Source organism: Felis catus, chromosome B3 (assembly GCF_018350175.1).
Source record: "Felis catus isolate Fca126 chromosome B3, F.catus_Fca126_mat1.0, whole genome shotgun sequence".
In the NCBI taxonomy this organism is placed as follows: Eukaryota; Metazoa; Chordata; class Mammalia; order Carnivora; family Felidae; genus Felis; species Felis catus.
The window spans coordinates 111,971,657-111,993,290 of NC_058373.1; the positions used below are offsets into that span (position 1 = coordinate 111,971,657).

Consider the following 21,634-nt stretch of genomic DNA (forward strand, 5'->3'; position numbering starts at 1 on the left):
GACCACACATGGCAGAGCCGAGGACCCCTCCAGGGTAAGGCATCCTCCTAGAGGAGGCAGTCTGAAGGGCCAGGGCATAGATGTGGATGGGCTGAGCCACACACTTCAGGGAGAACTGAAATCCAAGCTTGGGAGACAGGGCCAGCTTCCAGGGGCAGGAGCAGACTCATAAATAAGAGACCAAGTCAGGGATTCTAGGGCAAGCAGAAACAGGAGTAGAATGGGAACAGGAGGGAAATATCTGTGCACCGGCAGGGACAACTCCTATCTATGACTCTCCTTGGCTGCATGTGACTCCCTCAAGGGTACAGAGAAGGATGGCTCAGGGTCAGTGACACAAAGGAAAAGCAGTCAGTCCTGCCAGGGTGGTAAGGACTGATAACAGCTCAGTGCACTGTTCCAAAGGTATTTGCACTTTAATGCAGTATCCCTTGAAGACCTTTTATCCAACCAATATTTATTGAGCACCTATCATGTGCTGGGTGCTGTTGTAGGCACAACAGCGAACAGAACTAATGGAGCACAGTCTCGTAGGGGAGACACGATGACTTAGTGTAAATAAATGATGCTGAAAGAATTCCAAGCAGAGGCAGGAACATGGCGGGGGGCGGGGGGTGCTGTCCTGGTGTCCCTCAAACCATACCCCAACAATCACTGCTTAGCTACTGGTAAAACTGGCCCAACTTTAAGCCCTGTAAATAGAAACTAAACCTACAGCATCACTGAATCATCATGATGAAAAGTGAAGTGTCTCAGAAATAGCACAAGGGGAGGGGTGGGTCCTGAGACAGGATGACAAAAGTAGGCCCACCCATGAGCTAACAGAGAGTAGGTGTTAGTCAGAGTCCATAGGCCTACTCATGAAGTCTGCACCTCGCCCTCCTTGTGGTTGAAGGGGAGTTCCTTTGACATGGATGAGTCAGGATTCACAGATAAGGAGACTCTGGTGAGCCTTATTCCCTCTGTTCAGGTTAAGCTCCTTTCCCTACACCATGAGTCTTCACCTATGGCAGGCGTAGGTGGGAGGAAATGAGGAGAAGTAGGTACAGCCTCAGAATGTGCCCCCAGGGTTCTGCTGAGGCTCCAAGCCCAATCCTTCTTTTGGGCCTTCCCTGTGTCTTCTTGGCTCTAGCATCGACACCCATCCTGCATAATTGGTCTCATTTTTCCTAAGTCACACAGTGCACAGGCTCTATAGAGGGCTCTGTGCTTACCCTGGTCACAGAGTGGCTGTATTGCTTGCTGCCCTGAGCCGGTGTCCCAGGGATGAGTGCCAGGTGACCCCTGAACTATAGCCTTTCCCTCAGCCTCCTCCATGTTTACCTGCTCCCTAATCTGGTCTTGTTTCTAGTTGCTCTGGTTCCAGCAACCAGCTCCCTTAGCTGCATGAGGAAACCTTACCTGTCCCCTGTTTTTCATTACCCCCTGGAGTCCTCTTCCAAAGAGAGGAATCACTCGTAACCACAATGCTGCCACTGCAGACCCCAAGTACCATTCAAGGTACCTGGCTACTCCTGATGCCATACCTCATCCCTCAAAGTCACTCTGAGTGAGCAGTCTGAGTGGCTAGGCTAGTTCAGATGATGTCGTTTCAGTGACCTTTTCCTGGCTCTTCCTTCTGCTCAGCTCATTCCCAGCCTGACTCATGCTGAGCAGCATGGATTTAGATAGCAATGACGCTTCTGGCCAGGAAACGAATATATTTATTTGTATATTATATACACACATATATATAATATGAGATATATAGATATAAACAAGTGAAACCTTTTCCTAATATAAAGATCGAAGGCTTTGCAATGGTTTTAAATTACCCTATTTTCCATAGCAAAGTTACACACACACACACACACACACACACACACACACACACCCCATATCCTAAATATAAGTTCAGAGGGTGTGAAACTGCATCTCATTTACTATATAATGAAACACTCTAATGATACTCTTAGAAATAATGCCTTTTCTCTGAACCACTTTTCTTTTTAGTATGTAATGTACGTTATCACCACAATTTTCATCTGTTTTTCAGAAATACTCTGCAAAATCCATTTTTCTTGTTGTGAAACTAAACCCAAAGAGCAGGGATTCCTGTCTACATTGTTAACAAGTATTTTGAGATTTCTTTAGAAATGCGTAACTCCACAGAACTGAGCATACAGACCTACAACAAGATGTTGAAAAGGTGTCACATCAGTAAGGGTGCCTTCCGGGCTTTAAATGGGCAGGGGTTCCTACCCTCAGAAATCTTTGCTTTGCTGGTTATCTGAGACCAAAAAAAGTTATAAAGGCAAAACCATTAACAAAGCAAACAACCAACAAATAATTTTTACATCGATCAGGACTTGCCTTTCAGTTGAAGTGACCAAATACAACTCAAAATAACTCAAGCAGAGAAAACCTGGGGAGAGTGGACAGTGGGGGATCAGGTTCCAACACACCCAAGTTTAGGAACTCACCGGGAAGTTCTCTCCCTCAGCTCTACTTCTTTCGGTGTGATAGCTTCATTCTCTCTGACTAAAGAAAAATCTTAGTTGTAGAAAATTCTAACCATCATCCCAATACATTCCAAAAAGCCCAGAGAAGGACTCTGCATGGTCCTGCTTCAGACACATGCCCATACATGTCCAATAACTTTGACCTGAGGGTGGAGCACTGATTGATCGGACTTGGGTCACATGCCCACACCCATGGCTTAATGGAGCAGAGCATCATGAATAATTGTCCCACCAGCATCACACAATATAGAAAAATGGGCATTTCCCTAAGGAAAGGGAGCACTGAAAGAAGGATGGAGGGGAAACTAGGCAGACAAAACCATAGATACCTACTTCAAAATTTAATGAGTTGGTTTTCCTCAACTTAGACTTAACCTCTTAACAGTTTCTCCTGGTCTCATAAAAGTGGAAAAGAGAATTTATCTATATTCATCTATATACACAGACAGAAGAATGAAGAGAGACCCAGAGAATGCTCAAAAATCTACCAGTTGGCATTACACAGAGAAATCTCTGCTTCTGGAGAATGAGCCAGGTCAGAGGTGATGGATTCAAGCAGGAAAACTCATGTCCTGCAGGACCATTCAGGGGCAAGTGGAAGAAGTGTTTGTCAACACTGTGAAACCACAGCAGAGTCAGGCAGAGTTCAGGGGGAAAGCTGCCATCACCACCCCACCGTGACCAATCCAATGCAGACAACTACCTCATGCAGCCCAGCATGACCACATCTACCCACCTCCACTGAGCACTGTAGCTCCCTTGGCCCATCTTCTTCCCATTCTCTGCTAACCAGGATTTAACTATCCATTTGGATTCTGCTTTCTTGCTTCTGTTCCACCAGGCTTGGATTTCATAATTTGGCTGACACTTGCAAAAATAGTTTTAAGGAACCTTCCCACCCTACTAAAGTAATTATGTGCTTCTAGCTCCTCCTTAAACTCCCCAAATCCTTGTTCTGGAAAAACAGAACTTAATCACCCTTTCCAGTCTTATCCCTACTATTTTCTTCATAAATACTTCTTTCAAAGCACTACACTTTAAATTATGGTTCTTCAACTAGTTTTTTACATCTTAGTCTTTGGGCTTTTGCCTGTGTTATTCTCGTTTCTTGGTGGTTATTTCTCCATCAAAATTCCAGTCATTCTTCAAATTTACCTCAAAAACAACTTTCCTCATGGAGACTCCTACTGCTCCCTCAGTGGGAAAAGATTGCCATCACTGGTATTAGAATCTGGTGTTGGAATCAAGCTATTTTAAATAGCTTTCAAGTATGAGATTCTTCTACTTGTCTGATACTCTGTCACCACTTTTTGAAAGTGATTTCATTAAACTCTGGCCAGAAAAATCAAAACATGGTCTGGGTCTAAAGAAAGTATTACTTTTTGGATTTTTTGTGAGAATTTAGGATTTAGAGGGGACTGTGAATGTGCCATGCAAAATATGAGCCTTCGTCTCATAAGCTTAGGGTAGCAAATTTATGTGAATCTATGAATCTCAGAACATATCAAATGTGTGAGGATCTGATACTATAAGGGTTCCTCATTTGAAATTTGGAGATTTTGCTATCAGACTTCATAAACTACAGTACCTACTGATAACTACCTTCATTAGAAGTTTAGCCAGAAAAAGACATAAACTATGTTCCAAGGGAATCCAATATACAAATAAGTTCCTAGAAATTCTAAGTCTTGTGATAGAGCGTGCACACTAGCAGCCAGAGCTTATGAGACATGTAAACAGCTTCTAAAATATGCTTCTCCTTTATAAAATTGCCCTAACTTAACATAGATTCATTTTCGAAATTGTCTCTACACCAGAGCTTCCTACTTGTTAGTATTCTGTTCTTTATCACAGCAAGCCATTCCAGAGATTTCCCTGTTGGGCACTTTAGATTTATAGATATCTTTTAAAAACATATTTCAAAAAAATCCAGTAATTTCCCCTTGCAATCAGATTTCTAAAAGTTGTTCTTGCCTAGTTTTCACCTTGTCACCCACTGCAGTCTGGCTGCTGGTCTCACACCTAAAAACCTCTCACCAAGTTTATAAACACCACCTGCTGAAAAACCTAATGAGAAACGTTGGGGTCCTCTATTACTTCACTCTGCTGTGGTGTTGACATTGGGGGACATTTTCTTGCTTTCAAAATGTATCCCCTAGAGCTCAGTCTTTGCCTCTCTTTCCTCTACATTCTCCAGAGGAGCCTTGACTGCCAATGAATTCAACTCCCCACTGAACATCTTCACCTTCACACCCACCTCACTGATCCTCCCCCAACTTACTCGTCTTAGGAATGGCACCACCTCATCTGCCCTGTTGTTGGGAGTCGTTCAAGTTTCTTCTTCTCTCAGCCCTCACATCGGATCAGCTCTTACTAGTTCTGCCTCCGCAAATCCCTCAGTTGGTTGCCTCTCTCCTGGCCTTTGCTGGTGTCTCAGCACACTCATCATCGTCTCTTGCAGTGCCTAGGAGCCTTCTGGTTGGTCTCTCTGCTTCTATTTCTTTCCTTCTCCTCTTATCCTCCCAATGCTGTCCAGTGATCTGAGAGCATTTTTGTGTCATCCCTGATCAGAATCACTCAATGACTTTAAATTCCCCACAGGACAGATCTCAAACCCCATCATGGAATATAAATGGGTGCCTGTTTCCCTGCCCTTTCTCCTCCCCAGCCTCTCCCCCACCATACTCTCTGACCATGACATTCCAAACCACAACTGGTGTCGCAAATACACCACCTCCCCCATGCCTCTTTGCTCTCACCTATGTTGTCTTCTTTGTCTGGAATGCCCTCACTTGGCTGGTCTTCCTGGCAATCCACTGCTTCCTCTTCAAGTCTTGACCCACGTGCTACCTTCTCTGAAACATTTCTGACTCCCTGGACAGTATTAGGATCTCTTTCACCTCTGTTTTCACTGTATTCAATACATGATGACACTAATTTTCATTCAATATACATTGAATAATCAATCAATCAGTAAATAAACTTTACTGAGCGCGTATAATGTATGAGGCATCATTAAAGCACTTTTACAATTTAAGTGATCACATAATAAAATATTTTAAAATTTAAAAGAATCCTATTTTATAGGAATAATATTTATTCCTATTTATAATGAGGAAACTGAGGTACACAGTGATTAAATAACTCGCCCAAGCTCACCTGAGTAGTGACCATGTCAAGATATGAAGCCGGTAGCCTGTGCTCAAGAATATTTGCATTCTCCAGCCTTCATTAGAGCAATCACATTCTTAGATGGCAACCATTCCTTGGCATGCACGTGTTTCCTGTCAATGCCTTTATTATCTTTGTTTTCTCAGGAACTACACAAGTCCAGGCACACAGCACTTGATGCGTGTTTGGTAAAGGAATGCATGAATGAATATGTGACTGACTGAATGAAAGAAGAAGTGAGACAAGTGTCCACAGTACCTCTTATGGACATTTCTAATTAGTGCCTCCCAAGTCTCTGATCCGTTCTTTCTTCAGCATGAGTGTATCCTGCAAAACCTGATAGTACATTCAGTGCAAACAGCCTTTAATGAATAGCAAGAGGCAAAAATCATTAATCAAGCCCTACCTGTACAAGAATCAGCTGTGGAGAGTTCTGCTGAAATATATCACAGCCACTGCAGCTCAAGTGTACAAAACAGTGACCACACAGATCAGAGGCAGCAGCAGACACATCTTCCAGGGACAAGAATGGACCGAGCTGAAAGACTCACAGTGTGGGCATTTGGTCTGGGGTTTTGTGGCTTTCTCCTTTGCGTGTTGTTGTTGTTGTTGTTGTTGTTGTTTACCCTAGAGAAGAATGGAGAAAAGAGGACATCCAGGGAAGAGTTCATTTGTACAGTTCTCAGCTTTGCTGATTCTACTTCAGGTTCTTTCCATAGGAGCTCCATGCCCTTTTCCCCTACCTGCCTCATTCCTGCCCTGCAGAAAGCCCTAGAGCACACCAGAAATGAGGTCACCGGGGCTTGATCCTTTCTCCAGGGTTTTGGTTAATGGTTATGGTTAATGGTTACCAAAACCATCCAGGGTTTTGAAGCTGACTACAGTCTTAAAAGTTGTCCAAGCACATGAAATTGTATGTCTAAACAGTTACACACTGAAACTCCAGAGCCCAGCTATGAATCTCAGTGCCACTGCTTACTAATTCTGTGTGCAAGCTTTTTAGACTCCTGATGCCCCAGTTCCCAGATCTGTAAAATATAGATGTCATAGTACACGTTTCATAGGTGGTTGAGGGATTAGAACAATATGATAGATATAAAATGCTTAGATAATTGCCTGACACATAAGTGCTCAATAAATTCTCATTTTTATGATTATCATTAATAATAAGTACGGAGTCCTTAGGGAGTCATGTATCCAGTGTTGTGGGGGGATACAAAAAAAATGAAGAGACCACAGGAGTTCATTTTTGTCCCCACAAAAGGGGGAACAAGAACAAGAGTTCGTGAACAAAAAAGAAGACAAAACATAAAAGCAAGAACTTTCCCAAGGCTATAAAAGCAAACGACATTTCTGCCAACAGGAACATTATATTTTTTTCAGTAGCTTAGCACATACTTAGAATACAACTCTCTTCAAGGGAACTCAGAAAACTTGGGAGACATTTTTCACTCATCTTTGGCAAAGTTACTTTTGGGTCTATTGCAGTTCCTCAAGTTTGGCACTGTTGACATTTTTGGCAAGATAATTCTTTGTTGTGGGGGCTGTTCTGTGGATTGCAGAATGTTGTTTTTTTTTTTTTTTAACGTTTATTTATTTTTGAGACAGAGAGAGACAGTGCATGAATGGGGTAGGGGCAGAGAGAGAGGGAGACACAGAATCGGAAGCAGGCTCCAGGCTCTGAGCCATCAGCCCAGAGCCCAACGTGTGGCTCGAACTCACAGACCAAGAGATGGTGACCTGAGCTGAAGTCAGACGCTTAACTGACTGAGCCACCCAGGTGCCCCGAATTGCAGAATGTTTAGAGGCATCCCTGACTTCTCTCCACTAGATGCCAAGAGCACTTCACCCTGCAGTGTGACAGCTATAAATATCTCTGGGTAATTGCAAATGACACCCAGGTGATACTGCAGCTGGGGTTCGCACCCCAGTTGAGAACCACTGGTCTATTAGGATTTTAGGAACAATACCCAGTGTGAGTTTGCTATAGCAATAGGGTCCCATTTCACTACCCTCGACAGGAGACATTGGTCTTACCATTTCATCTTGCCCAGGCTACCTTTCTTTGTTGATAGAATCAAGTTATGGACAGCCTCTCAGGGTTGGGTAGGGATAGGGATTAACCAGATTTTGTTCGTGAGGCCACTTTAACCATAAACCATCATTCCATGTAAAAAAATATCATTTTAATCACCCAGAGGACTATTGTTCCGCTGTGATTGTGTCTCTGTGTGGACAAGTAAATTCAAATCAAAACACTGTCACATTACAGTCTAAGATTTCAAACACAGATTATTCTGAAGTTAATTCATAAATAGTTACCTAGGGCCTCCTCAATGGTAGGCACCATGCTGTGCCTTCTAGAGAACTATAGATGGATTAGGCACAGACTTTCCCTCAGGGTGCTTTGATCAGCAAGTATGTTCTCTGTTCTATCATCACCCGTGCCCAGGATTGGACAAATCAGCCCTTCAATGTTCACAACACCAAAAAAGATAAAATTTGAGTTGCAAGGTCCTATCTAGTTCTACTGCCTTGTGCAGTTATCTGGCATTGGGATTTCATGGGGACTCTAACTTAGACCTTAAAAATCTCTCAGAGGACAGGAAATGAATATTTATTGAGTCTGTATCATGTTCCAGATTCTTCTCAGGTTCATTCAGGACTGTGAGGAAAGTATTATTGCCCTGTTTTTACTGATGAGGACATTGTATATCATAAAGAAGAAAGTCATTTTCCCAGTGTCACAAGATAAGTGGTAAAACTGGAATTTGAACCAACCACATTGATCTTAATTCAAAGCTTTTGTTACCACACCATACAAACAGAGGTATATTTGGAAATGACACTATAGATAGTAGGACAAGGTGCATGCATTTCTCAGACCATCTATCCTAGGGATGTGGATGTCAGAGGAAGACATTCTGCTCTCCCGTGCTAGTTAAATGGCTTTCACAGTGGCCTGCAATTCCTCTGTTGAAGAAATATCTTCTAGGCTGAGCCAGTAGAATCTGGATACAGAGTATCCAAAAGAAGCAATAACAATGGATGTTCCAATCTGTGGCTTCTTAGAGCCCAGTTCAGCCCAGTCTGCATACAGGGCATGAGGAATACAGCATCTCTCTAAAGCCAGCTCTCCAGAAATCAATCAGGTGAGAACAAACCAGTACAGCCAATGCAAAGGCGTGGAGTGGAAGACATGTTGGCCACAAGGCCAGACCCATAGGAATCATGCTCATGTCACCCTTGACAAGTAACAATAGTGTTATGATTGTGCAACACTGTAATTTCTATTACAATACATGATATGCTTGGGGACCAAAGAAAGACAGATTGATAACTTCATTTAGAGCAAATAAACTGGATTCCACTGACAGATTCATGAATCATCCAGGAGATATAGGAGGGGTATCAAGGAGCACTGAGTCTTCTCTCCTGGTGATTTTTACAAGCCTCATCAATTTCTGTCAAAAAAACACTCCCTTTGGGTTATTAATATAAAAGTTCTAGAATTCATGAGTTAAATCTTACCTAAAATTCTGACACCTTTGCCAGCAAAACATTGCTGTCGCACCTTTGATTTAATTGACATGAGTTAAGGAAAACTATGACTGTACAAATGTGGGCTGGTTATCCATGACACTTAGAAAAAAAAAAAAAACCATAAAGGCAAACATTGTCAGTGTCCATAAAACCAGTGTCCTAGAAAAAGTAAGACTTAAGTCTTACTTAAGTGGCCCAGATGCCCTTATCAAAAGATCTTAGCCTTATACCTTTATACACTTAAGCAAACATTTCTTATTCTTATCCCATGTGGATTGCTTGAGTTGGAACTGGCTGAGTTAGGTTATGCCACCTTCTCCAATATATCCATGTGTATTCCATGATTTACATAAAGGGTGAAAAGTTGCTGTGGTGAAGTCTCAAATTCTGGGGTTCAGTTATAAACAACACAGCTGGTGAACATAGACAATAATGAGGCTTGGTACAGTGGTAAAAAGGGGATACAAAGTGTCCAAGGTAACCTTCATATTGTTTTCCATATTGGTTGGGTCAATTTACATTCCACCAAAGATCTATCATATGATTTAGATTCCATTTCTTGGTATATACCCATAGGAAATGAAAACAGGATTTTGAAGAGATATGCGCACCCTCATATTTACTGCAGTATTATTCACAATAGTCAAGATATTAAAACAACCTAAATGCCCATCAATGCATGAAGGGATTACAAAGACGTGGTAAATAGATACAATGGAATATCGTTCAACCATGAAAAAGGAAGGTATCTTGCCGCTTGTGACAACATGGATAGACTTGAGCACATTGAGAAATAATGTCAGATAAGTCAGAAAGAGAAAGACAAGTACTATATGATACCAGTTTTGTGTGGAATCTAAAAAAGTCAAATTCAGGAAAAAACAGAGAGCAAAATGATAGTTACCAGGGGAGGGGGGTGGGGGAATAAAATTGATGTTGTCTAAGGGTACAAACTTGCAATGAATAGTAAATTAGCCATAGAGATCTAATGGACAGTATAACAAATACAGGTAACGATATGGTATTATAATTATGTAATGTGATAAATATTGCTATAACAAGAATCATATTACCGCACCCAGGGCTGGCTCCCCTTCTCCCCACGTGCGTGAACAGGGAGCTGGCCCCAGTCTGAAAAAAGCCCTGCAGGAAAAAACCCCTCTGACCTCAACCGCAGCAATTTCTTACTTGACACATCTCCAAAGGCAAGGGAATTAAAAGCAAAAATGAACTACTGGGACCTCATGAAGATAAAAAGCTTCTGCACTGCAAAGGAAACAATCAACAAAACTAAAAGGCAACTGATGGAATGGGAAAAGGTATTTGCAAATGACATATTGGACAAAGGGTTAGTATCCAAAATCTATAAAGAACTCACCAAACTCCACACATGAAAAACAAATAATCCAGTGAAGAAATGGGCAGAAGACTTGAGTAGACATTTCTCTAAAGAAGACATCCAGATGGCCAACAGACACATGAAAAGATGCTCAATGTCATTTCCTTGTCAGGGAAATACAAATCAAAACCACACTGAGATATCAACTCACACCAGTCAGAGTGGCTAAAATGAACATCTCAGGAAACAACAGATGCTGGTGAAGATGTGGAGAAATGGGAACCCTCTTGCACTGTTGGTGGGAATGCAAACTGGTACAGCTGCTCTGAAAACAGTGTGGAGATTCCTCAAAAAGTTAAAAATAGATCACCCTATGACCCAGCAATAGCACTGCTAGGAATTTACCCAAGGGATAGAGGACTGCTGATGCATAGGGGCACTTGTACCCCAATGTTTATAGCAGCACTTTCAACAATAGCCAAATTATGGAAAGAGCCTAAATGTCTATCAACTGATGAATGCATAAAGAAGTTGTGGTTTATATATACAATGGACTACTACATGGCAATGAGAAAGAATGAAATATGGCCTTTTGTAGCAACAGGGATGGAACTGGAGAGTGTTATGCTAAGTGAAATAAGTCAGGCAGAGAAAGACAGATACCGTATGTTTTCACTCTTATGTGGATCTGGAGAAACTTAACAGAAGACCATGGGGGAGGGGCAGGGGAAAAAGAAAAAAGTTACAGAGAGGGGAGGAGGCAAACCATAAGAGACTCTTAAAAACTGAGAATAAACTGAGGGTTGATGGGGGGTGGGAAGGAAGGGAGGGTGGGTGATGGGCATTGAGGAGGGCACCTGTTGGGGTGAGCACTGGGTGTTGTATGGAAACCAACTTGACAATAAATTTCATATTAAAAAAAGAATCATATTAAAATATAGAAATAAATTAAACGTTGTACACCTTAAATTTATACAATGGTATATGTCAAATTACGAAAGAAAGAAAGAAAGAAAGAAAGAAAGAAAGAAAGAAAGAAAGAAAGAGAATGAAGGAAAGAATGAAAGAAAGAATGAAAGAAAGAATGAAAGCAAGCAAGCCTTTTTCAAAAAAACAATGCCCAGGTACAATGTAGTGTGTGTGTGTGTGTGTGTGTGTGTGTGTGTGTGTGTGTGTGCGCGTGCTTCCTCTCTATACTCTGCTAACACAACACTGAAGTTAGCAGTTAGTGAGTTTCTGGTGCCCACATAGGTGGGTGTCTGGAAACATTGGTCTTTCTTTGCCCCTTGCCACTTCTTTGTCATTTGGTGGGGAGCAGGGAACTAGTAAAATCTAGCTTAATGTAGGCAATCATGGGAGTGTTGAGAACAAACTCACCATAACTGAGGGAGAATTATGCACTAATGAGCTAAACTCAATGCTGGGGCCTGATGTCAGAAGGGGTAGTTGTTCTTGGTGATGTACAACAATTACCATGAGAATCTGTCCTGAATCACATGCCTGCCTTGTGATAGAGAGGTTGTATAAGTGAACTTACTCTGAGGAATCTGCATAACTAAGAAAAAATATTTCTTCAGAGAAAGGATAAAAGATCCTTGGCCTTGAATCCTGTAGAACTATCGGAGTTTGAATGTGTAGTATTTATATTCATCCAGTCCTGGTAGCTATTAATAAATGGGAGCCAGATACGTACAAATGTAAGAAGCAACTCTGGGTTTCTAAACCTATTTGAGGAAAATAAATTTGGAAAATATTGAGATTCCAGCAGCAAGAAGAGGGACTCAGAGCCATGAAGATTTGGATCTTACTGTGACTACATCTGTATTCTCAAGCTGACAAAGCCAGAGATACCTGGGATATGCATGTTTACCACTCTTGCCCACCACAACAAATATTTTCTCTCTGTAAGGTATTGATTTCTCATGTCTTTGTTGATTTCTTTTTCCTATCTAAAGTCAATCCTTCTACATGTGACTACTAGAGACTAGATCCCAAACTCTTCATTTACCCAAAGATTTTGCTACAGCAATTCTCTTCCTTCTCTTACATCATCAGTTTTTCTTCTCCCATTGTGTCATCACCATGAGCATACAAGCATGCTATTATTTCTGTTACCTTTAAAACAAACAAACAAACAAACAAACAAACATTCTTTTAATCTTACTTTCCCCACTAGCTCCAGCCCCATTCTTTTGCTCTCCTTTACATCAAACTCCTCAAAAGTGTTATGTATACTAGTTAAGCTGTCTCCTCCCATTCTCTCTTGAATAATCAGGTTCTTGCTCCCCAAATTGCTCTTATCAAGGTTACAGGTTACTTACACATTCCTAAGTCTAATGACTTTTAGCTCTTATCTCACTTATCTACCAGCAGGACTTGGCATGATTTGTCATGCCTTCCTTCTGGACTCACTGTTCACTGGCTTCCTGGAAAAAACACTGTCTCTTTCTTACTCCTCCTACCTCAGTGGCTTCACTTACAACTTCCTTTGCTCTTTTTTCTTTTCCCCCAACCTTTTACTGTTGGTATCAGTCTTTTCTCTATGACTCTCACTCCCTTGATGATCTGATCCAATCATTGTTTTAGACCCTAAGCTTATGTCTTCAAACAGACCTTTCTTCTTTAGTCTAGGCTCATATATCCAACAGTCAGCTGGAAACCACTAAATTTTTGCTTGACATATCCAAAGCTTAACCCCCAAACTTTACCCCTGAACCTACTTCATGTGCATCCTTTCCTATCTCAGTTGATGGCAACTCTATTTTTCCAGTTACCCAACACAAAAACTTTGAGTTCATTATTGGATCCAGTGTTTTCCTCACACTCTTCATATAAAATATGTCTGAAATTCCTATATTTCAACATATATGTAGAATTTGGCCACTCCTTACTACTTCCTTTTCTACCACACTGGTCTGGACCACTATTCTCTCTCTTCTGGACGACCATAACAATCCCTTAGCAGCTCTCCCTGTTTCTATTTGTGGCCTCTCTCAGTCTGTTTTCAACCTAATAGAGGAATCCTTTTTAAAAGTGAGAAAGTTGTTTAACAGTTGAAAATCCATCAGTGTAATTTATCAGTTTAACAGAATGAGAAAAACCACAGGATATTTTCAATAGATGGCAAAAAAAAGCATTTGATAAAATTCAAAACCAGTTTTTGATTAAAAAAAAATGTCTCAGTAACCTAGGAATAGAAAGGAACTTCCTTAAAATATCTATAAAACCAAGAGTATCTTCAAAAACAAACAAAAAACCTTGCAACTAACACCATACTCAATGGTGTTATACTGAAATTTTTTCTCCCCTGAAGTCAGAAACAAGATAAGGATGTCCACTATCATCATCTCTTTCCAGCACAGTACTGGAGGTCCTAGCCAGTGCACTGAGGCAAGAATAAGATATATAAGGTTTATTGATTAGAAAGGAATAAGTAAAACTCTTTAATTCAAGGGTGACATAATAGTATGTTAAAATTACAGAAGAATCTATAAACTATTAGAGTTAATAAGCGAATTGGCAAGATTTTATTCCTTTTTATGACTGAATAACATATACATATACATACTCTTAACTATAGAGAACAAACTGATGGCTACCAGAGGGGGATGTAGGTGAGGGGTTGGGTGACAATGGTCAAGGGGATTATGAGTACACATGATGAGCACTGAATAATATATGGAATTATTGAATCACTATATTGTACATCTACAACTGATATAACACTGCTTATTAACTACACTGGAATTAAAATAAAATAAGAATAATTTAAAAATAGTCAAAGTCATAGAAAAAAAGAATTAATAAGTGAATTGAACAAGGTTGCTAGTTACAAAGTGAATATACAAACAATTAATTATATTTCTGTATACTTGCAAAAAACAATTGGACAAGTAAGTGAAAAAATACCATTTATAACAGTATCAAAATGATCGAATACCTAATAAAAATATAACAAACGATATTCAAGATCTCTGCACTAAAAACCACTGAATATTGCTGAAAGAAATCAAAGATCTAAATCAAGAGATAAATATTACATGTATATTAATGGAAGACTCAGTATTGTTACAATGCCAGTTTTTGCCAAATTGATCTATAGGTTGAATTCATTCCCAATCAAAATCATAGCAAGATTGTTTTCTGGCAACTGAAAAAGTCATTCTAAAATTTATGAAAATACAAAGAACCTAAAAAGAAAAGATAATGTTGAAGAATAATAAACAAGTTGGAAAATTGCACACTATTAGATTTTAAGACTTATGAAGGTACAGCAATTAGGGCAGTGTAGAATGAGTGTAAATGTAGACAAATAGATCAACAGAAAAAGATCAGAAAAGACCCACATCTATGTGGTGATCACCTGATTTACCGAAGGGAAAAAAAAGCCAGTGCAATTCAATGGAAAAATAATTGTCTTTCCAAAAACGGATGCTGCAGCCCCCAGATACCTGGTGAAAAAAAATTAACTCTAACATCTACCTCACACCATACACATAAAATAATTCAAAGTAGATCACATACCTAAAAGTGAAATCCAGACCATAATGTAAAAGGAAAAACACAATGAATTAGATTTTAGTAAAATTAAGAATGTTTGCTGATCAAATCTCATTTACTAAGAAAGTTTACAGGCAAGGGGCGCCTGAGTGCCTCAGTAGGTTCAGTGTCCGACTTCCGCTCAGGTCATGATCTCATGGTTTGTGGGTTCCAGCCCTGAGTCGGGCTCTGCGCTGACAGCTTCGAGTCTGGAGACTGCTTCTGATTCTGTATCTTCCTCTCTCACTGCCCCTCCCCTGCTCACGCTCTGTCTCTCTCTGTCTCTCAAAAATAAATAAATATTAAATTTTTTTTTTTTTAAAAAGAAAGTTTACAGGCAAGCTACAGACTGGAAGGAGATATTGACAATACAAATACCTGACTAAGGTCTTGTATTCAAACTATATAAAAGAATTCTAAAAAACAATAAGAAAACAAACTTTTTTTTAATGAATAAAATGCTCAGGGGGTGCCTGGGTGGCTCGGTTGATCAAGCGCCTGACTTCGGCTTGAGTCATGGTCTCACGGTTCATGGATTTGAGCCTTGTGTCGGGTTCACTGCTGTCAATGCAGAGCCCACTTCAGCTTCTCCGCCCCTCCTACCCAAACTCTTTTGCTCAGAAATAAATAAACATTAAAGAATAAATAAATAATTAAATAAGTGAATAAGTAAGTATGTAATAAATAAATAAAATGCTCTAACAGGCACTTTATAAAAGGTGAATTCAAATGGACAGTAAGTATAGGAAAAAGATACTCAATAATAGTACTCACTAGGAAATTGGACACTTCCATGCCCACCAGAATGGTTAAAATTTTAAAACTGACAGTGAAAGTTTTGGTGAGTATGTGGAGCGACTGGAACTCTTACACATTACAGGGGAGAGTGAAATCATTTCAACGGTATCGGAGATATCTGCTAAAGTTAAATACTTGCCTACCCCATGCAATTGTACTCCCGGATGCAATAACTCTTAGATATGTATCTAAGAGATATAAGTGTATGTGTCTACATACAGAAGAATGTTGACAGTAACCAAAAATTAAAAACAAAGCAAATGTGAACAGGAGAATTGATAAATTGTGTTATATCCATATAATGAAATACATCAATTAAAAACAACAAACTTCTACTACTCTCAACCCATCAATGAATCTCACAAACAAAATGGTAAACTAAAATAGCCAGACACAGAGACTACATACTGTAAGATTCTATTATAGGAAATTCAACAACAGGCAAAATAAATCTGTGTTGATAGAGGTCAGAATAGTGGCTACCTTAAATGGTGGCGGGGGGCGGCGGTTATGGATTTGGAAGTTGACAAAAGGACCTGGGTACTAGAAATATTTTATATCTTGATCTGGATGGTTGTTACAAAACTATATATACATGAAAATATTCATGTAGCTGCACTTTACTATAAATTATACCTCAAAAATACATTATGTAACTGAAATATTTACTGGTTAAATAATATTATATCTGGATTTAGAAAGGAAGGGAAGTGAATAGAGGTATTTATTATTTTTTAATTTAATTTATTGTCAAGCTAACATACAGTGTATACAGTGTGCTTTTGGATTCATCACTTACATACAACACTCAGTGCTCCTCCCAACAAGTGCCCTCCTCAATGCCCATCACCCATTTTCCCCTCTCCCCTGCCCCCCTCATCAACCCTCAGTTTGTTCTCTGTATTTAAGAGTGCTTTATGGTTTGCCTCCTTGGTCAAAACTATTTGTCCCCTTCCCTTCCCCCATGGTCTTCGTTAAGTTTCTCAAGTTCCACATATGAGTGAGAGCATATGATATCCATCTTTCTCTGATTGACTTATTTCACGTAGCATAACATTCTCTAGTTCCATTCATGTTGCTACAAAAGGCCATATTTCATTCTTTCTCATTGCCACGTAGTATTCCATTGTATATATAAACCACAACTTCTTTATCCATTCATCAGTTGATGGACATTTAGGCTCTTTCCATAATTTGGCTATTGTTGAAAGTGCTGCTATAAACATTGGGGTACAAGTGCCCCTATGCATCAGCAGTCCTCTATCCCTTGGGTAAATTCCTAGCAGTGCTATTGCTGGGTCATAGGGTAGATCTATTTTTAACTTTTTGAGGAACATCCACACTGTTTTCCAGAGTGGCTGCACCAGTTTGCATTCCCACCAACAGTGCAAGAGGGTTCCCATTTCTCCACACCTTCGCCAGCATCTGTTGTTTCCTGCGATGTTCATTTTAGCCACTCTGACTGAGTTGATATCTCAGTGTGGTTTTGATTTGTATTTCCCTGATGAGGAGTGACATCGAACATCTTCTCATGTGTCTGTTGGTCATCCGGATGTCTTCTTTAGAGAAGTGTCTATTCATGCCCATTTCTTTAAAAAAAATTTTTTTAAATGTTTTATTTATTTTTGAGACAGAGAGAGACAAAGCATGAACAGGCAGAGAGAGAGGGAGACACAGAATCTGAAGCAGGCTAGCTACAGGCTCTGAGCTGTCAGCACAGAGCCCAACGCAGGGCTCGAACCCACAAACTGTGAGATCATGACCTGAGCCGAAGTTGGACACTTAACCAACTGAGCCACCCAGGTGCCCCTCTTCTGCCCATTTCTTCACTGGATTATTTGTTTTTTGGGTGTTGAGTTTGGTAAGTTATTTACAGATTTTGGATACTAACCCTTTACCTGAATGTCATTTGCAAATATCTTCTCCCAGTGAATGGGGGTATTTAAAAGATTGACAAGTTGGTAATTTTATAATTGAGTGATGGCCACAGATTGTTTATTATACTATTCTGCCTGCTTTTGTTTAAAATTTCCATAGTAAAAAGTTTAAAACAAACAAAAGATCAATGAAAAAATAAGTCAGATCATGTCATCTCTCCCCTTATAATCTTGCCTTGATTTCTATCTTATGCAGAGTAAAATGCCAATGTCTTCATAAATGGCTACAAGGCCCACCCATATGCTTGTTGTCCTTATATCCTCTGCTACTACTCTGGCCTCATTCACTGATCCCATTAACACTGGCATCTCTCAGGGCCTTTGCTTAGACTGTGCTCTCTGCCTAGAATGCTCTTTCTCCACACATCTGAAACTCCTTCAGTCTTTGGTCAAATGTCATCTCAGTTAGGCCATACTAACCATCATATTTAAAATTGTAACCCACTTCCTTGGTATTCTGTACCTTCTTTACTCTGACATATGTTCCCCCTTTCCCTTTAAAGAACTAATACCTTTCTAACACACTGCATAATTTACTTATTTATTTTATTATTCCATACCTACCTTCCTCTCTATCCTAAAATACTCTCTATCCTAAAATACTAGCTCCTCAAAAACATGTATCTTTGCCTGTTTTACTCACCAAAGTATCCCAAACATTTAAAATAGTAACAAAGTCCCCAAAGAGTACCTGGTACATAATATGTGCTCAATAAATGCTTGTTTAATGAATCAATGAATGAAAAACAGTGCAATAAAAGAAGCCTGATTCTGTCTTGACTTCCCATGCATCCTAATTACAGAAAAAGAAGGTGCTACCCATGCCACCATAACTGCTTCTGGACCATGTAAGAGTTATGTTTTTGTTAAAATGACAGATGTCAATCTTTGGTGGTATAATAAATGCTAAGCAATGTACCTGTTATTCTCATTGTCCTGTTTATTTTAATGTGGAAGATATTCAGAGCCCTCGAGGGGGAAGATCTAGGAGCCTGTCTTAGTTAGTTTGGGCTGCTATCACAAAGTAGCACTGACTGAGTGGCTTATAAACAATTTATTTCTCACAGTTCTAGAGGCTGGAAGTCCAAGATCAGGGTGCCAGCATGGTCAGCTAAGCCTCTCTTCTGGGTCATCCTCACATCATGGAAGGAGCAAGGGATCTCTCTGGAGTCTCTCTTAGAAGGGCACTAATTCCACTCATGAGGCTCTATCCTGATAACCTAATCACCTCCCAAAGCCACATCTCCTAATACCATCATCTTGGGAGGGGGGTAGGATTTCAACATATAAATTTGGGGGGACATATTCTGACCATAGCTGAACCTGGCTGACTTGGCTTCCTCAGCTCCAGTCAGTTTGACTGGACACAGTCACAGGACACAGGAGAAGCCATACCACTGGCAGACCAGGACAAATCTGACCAGTCACCTTTCATCTTTCAAGAATTGGGACCATGAAACAAGAAACCAGTCAGTGCAGTAGATACTTGACCTGAATAGATTGGGTCCTGCACAGGCAGAGAGTATGGCATTTGAGGAGCAAGAGAACAGACTCTGTCCTGACTCTAGTCCCACTTAGAGTCCCTGTTCCCACATGGTCCAACAGGACTCTCTCCTGGCCTTGGATGCCTCGCTAAATTCTTAAAATAAACCCTCTTTACTCAAGTTTCAGTGATTCTGCGTTCATTGAAAAGGCATCCTCAGACCAAGGTACCCAAGCTCTGATATGCCTGATCCTTGGGGGCATTCAAATGAAGGCAGATCCAGCCAGCCTCCCCTTCCATCACTGCATCCCAGAACACTGGTCCAACATGACTAGTACAGACTCCTGGGCTGAATTCTCAGAAATATGGATTCACATGTAAATGGTAGGATATAAGGACTGATAATATGTGTTGTTAAGACCTCCCTAAAATATTCTAATTTGCAAAACAGTTGAGAAATCACTATAGGCTGCCAATTCCACATACAGACCCTTAACTCATTTCTACAGTGTGCATGTAGTTCTTTTTATAATTTTGGACAAAGTTTGCACTGCAAATACAATAAGGCAGATCTTAGTACATACACCTGTATCATCTCCTACCCTCATTTAAGATATATTAAAGGTACAAAACCCAATCCTGATAACCCTTAGGTTTCCCTGAGAAGTGAGCTCCCTTTTCTGGCAGCATTACCATATACAAGTTCACATAAATGAAAAAGAGTGAAGCTCCTCCCCCAGTAAGCAGCCATCCCGGTTCTTGTTTCCCAGAGGTCGCTGAGTCCTACATCAGGGTCACACTGACAGAGGGGTAGATGGGGTGGGACACAAGTAAATTTTATGACCTGTAATAACAGTCCCAGTGATGCAGCAGAGATAAAAGCGCTAATCAAATTTCATGCTTCAAAGGGTGAGCTGATTACTGCTGGGCAAAGAGGGGATTTATTCCCAGTGGTTCTGACAGGCACAGGGGGCCAGGTGCACTCTGAGATGCTTCAGACACTACTGACCACTTCCAAAAAGGAGGACCCATGAGTCAGGCAGTCTAATGCTGACTGGCTGGGTTTCTGTGGTTTCACAGATCCATCACAGAGGGATGCCATAAGAGAATCTTCACAAGCAAAAAAATTTACAGAGAAAAAGGGACAGAAAGAACTGCAGTGTGAAATGCACCTGGAGAAAACCTAAAGAACTTGTATACCAGGTTATGGTCCAACCTAGGAAGAAAGGAGAATCCCGATGACCTCTGTCTTTTCTGTTTGGTGTCTTAACTTCTGTAAGAATCAGTTTCACCCTCTGTGCCATCCAGATAATGATAGTACCACCTCTTGAGGTGGTTGTGAGAATGAAGGTGGGAAAGATTGGATTATGGGATAGGATTACAACTGGGAGACACCAGAGCACAGGCCCATGGCTGCAAGACAGCATTTCTTCTGCCTAAGAGCTCTGTGTAGTTAAGATCTTTGGCTCTGGATCAGAGGCATACAGACAGACTAAAAGTCTAATGTTTTTGGTAAAGCCAAAGGAACCATAAACCCAGTAATTATTCAACTCCTAGGGCAATTCTCAGGCCTCAGAACTTGCACCAACAGAATGGAGGCTATCAACACTGTTTAACATCCAAAACCTTTGTGCTTATCTAGAATACGGTCACAGACGACAACCAACTAGGAAGATCCTTTCAGGAGCAAAGCTTGGCATTGAGTGGTGACCCAAGCACTGGGATAACAATCATAATTCCTTCCTGTTCTCAGGACTTTTGCAGCCCTTAAGGAACCTCTCAACTGGAACTGAGATGAGGCTAAGCTACATTTCCAAATGCACCCTGCAAGTCCACTCCAGGTTGCTGGATATCAAACCAGTCCCCTCGCAGATAGGCTGGCCTCTCTTTCCTCTTCCAAATTCCTTCCACTTGTTCTTCAGATCTTAGATAAAATCAGTCCACCTCTACCCAGAGTATTCTTTAGCCATTCATGCCACAGAACTTTCCTTCTTTCAGGATTCCTTATAACTCTTTTTACTAAGCATCAGTTTTATGCATAGCGATAATCTCTATCCTAACTAAAACAAACAAATATAAAGGTAATATATTTCAAAAGAAAGAACTCTGGCTTTGGGGACTGGCCCTGGTTTCATCTTTGTTAACTGAGTGAGTTGTGGAAAGTTCCTTGCCTTCTCTGACTCAGGGTTCTCATCAGTTAAATGCAGATAATCATACTTTGTAGGGTAATTTCAAAGAGTATAGTATACTTTGTAGGGTAATTTCAAAAGACATATGTAAATCACCTGGCATACAGTAGGCATTTAGTACTTGTATCACTTAC

At 40.4% G+C, this 21,634-nt stretch overlaps 1 long non-coding RNA gene across 1 annotated transcript in view; it reads right to left on the minus strand.

Annotated features, from left to right (window-relative positions):
* Positions 1–21,634, minus strand: part of LOC109500881 — a 76,892-nt gene that overhangs the window by 52,416 nt on the left and 2,842 nt on the right. The window contains exons 2-3 of the long non-coding RNA XR_002158708.2: positions 5,661–6,299; positions 5,261–5,412 (exon numbers count right to left, since the gene is read on the minus strand). This is a non-coding gene — a long non-coding RNA (uncharacterized LOC109500881). The remainder of the gene's footprint in view (positions 1–5,260; positions 5,413–5,660; positions 6,300–21,634) is intronic.